Source organism: Mytilus californianus, unplaced genomic scaffold (assembly GCF_021869535.1).
Source record: "Mytilus californianus isolate M0D057914Y unplaced genomic scaffold, xbMytCali1.0.p SCAF_3, whole genome shotgun sequence".
NCBI lineage: Eukaryota > Metazoa > Mollusca > Bivalvia > Mytilida > Mytilidae > Mytilus > Mytilus californianus.
This window is the reverse complement of record NW_026262679.1, coordinates 66,585,784-66,588,107: the sequence shown is the minus strand read 5'-3', so window position 1 is coordinate 66,588,107 and position 2,324 is coordinate 66,585,784.

The window sequence follows — 2,324 nt, the reverse complement described above, 5'->3', positions numbered from 1 at the left end:
TTTTTTTGGGGGGGGTAATTGAAGCCAAACAAAAATAAGTAAATGTGGTATGATTGACTATTTTGTCCAACAAAGACCAAAGGGTGAGGATCTAAACAACTATACAGGTCACTGTCAGGGGCAGATTCAGCCGTTTTTAAAATGGGGGGTTCCTAACCCAGGATAAAGGGGGGGTTCCAACTATATGTCCCCATTCAAATGCATTGATCGTCAAAAAAAAGGGGGGGTTCCAACCCCCAGAACCCCCCTGGATCCGCCACTGACTGTACGGTAGAGTCTTCAACAATGAGCAATACCAATACTGTATATGAACTTACATTGGCTCTGAAAGTATAACAGAATGTAAACAAAATTCAAAGGTAAAAACTGACAGCCTTAATATGACTAGTAAAATGAAATAAAAAAACCATTAAGCCAGACAGGCAGCATCTCATGACCACAAATTGACTACTCCAGTCCCTGTCTTGGAACAGTCACACTGAATGTATTAGGCAAAACACAGGCCTGGAATCCATCCTCATTGTATCGTTAGGCTCCATGTCCAACATTTTCAGTTCTAGGGTAATTCGAGCAATTTTTTTGGTCTCCACACTCCACTAATAGGGCCACAGACTCCAATGATAGGACTCCCAGCACTGTCAGTAGGGATCCAGGCTCAAGATACATGGGTTCTGTAGAAACTGTGGAGCCCATGTTGTTACCCCAAAAGTAGTGTGGTTTAAAATGTCAAGTTGGTGCTCATTATGGAGTCCCCTATTCTGAGACAAAAGTGCAAACCCAAATTAGAACAAACAACAATAAGGAATGAGCTTTCAAATTGACAGCAAACTGGGTTTTCTGTATTTTAAAAGGTGCTATCATGCTTTTTTTACCCGACACATTCTATACCTATTTTCCAATCTATCAAGGACCATAACTCCTGAACAGCAAAAATGAAAATCATCAATATCAATTTTGATCACCATTTTGTCATCAGGGACAAAATTAAAATTTTAAGAGCATTTGTTGAATGGTTCATAGGTAATTGCAAAGATATGACATAAAGTGCCGTTTTCCAATATATTCAAGGACCAAATCTCCCAAACTGAAGGATAAAAGTGAAAATTATCAATATCAAACTTGACCTCCATGTCACTAGTACCAACATATTATAATTGAAAACCATTGGTAGAAGGGATCATATTTGAAAGGAAACAACATATAGTACCATTTTCTAATAGTTCAAGAACCATAACTCCTGAATAGTAAAAGTGAAAATCATCAATATCAAACTTGACCTCCATTTTGTCATCAGTATCAACATATTAAAATTTGGAAAGCTTTGGTTGAACGTTTCATAAGTTATTGCATTGAAACTGTTGGCACCTGCCTGTACACCGTACTTCACCATTTTATTCGAATAAATGTGCAGTTCTGTGAAAAGAATGTTAACAGTGACAGCGTTTTACTATGTATATTGAAAGTTCCAATGACTAATTTAGTATAATGTTGAAAATAGGTAGATCCTAGGTAATTATAACATGCTTAGGACTATTTCGTACACTCTTAATAATAATGGGTGAATAAAAATAACTTTAGATTTTGAATGCAATTTTTTCTTCAAATTATTTTTATTAATATGTAGCAAACACTAACATGACTAATAGCAGTGTATCAAGCTTCTTATGCAATTTTCTCAATAAATAATGAAAATAAGACTATATGATTTAACATAATTTAAATGATATATACCAGTTATACAATGTGGCTACTGACTTTATTTGAATAAAGAACTACTTGTCTTTTGTCAGCTGATTATTAAGCTAACAACAATCTATCAAAAAATGTTTAACAGCTCAATATTTTGTATGAATTAAAACAAAATTATTATGATGAAAAGCATGAAAATATGTATATCTTCATTATACCAAAGAAAGAATAAAATGAATAACATTGAGTACACCTTACCAAAAAAAACCTGACTCCTCAGAAAAAGTAGGTGTACCAACAAAGAAAAACAACACTGAATAACACATAGACAAGATCTCAACATCTGTCTAATTTAAATTCTAAATTCAAAATTTTTTCAAAGTTTTCTGATGAAATGAAATTTGTTTGGATTCTTTCATCTGAAGATTTGTTTGTTACTTCAAATTTGTCTTAATTATTGCACTCCCTTTTTAAAGAACAAAAGAAACATCTAGGAAAATCAATGTAGTTTAAAAAATAGAAAAATAAAAAAAGTTGATCAGTTGTCGTCTCCCATAGGCCTAGGTCTATAAATTAAGAAACCTATTTTCTCCAGGTCACAGTGGCTTCCAAAATGACTTAATGTTTATGTTACT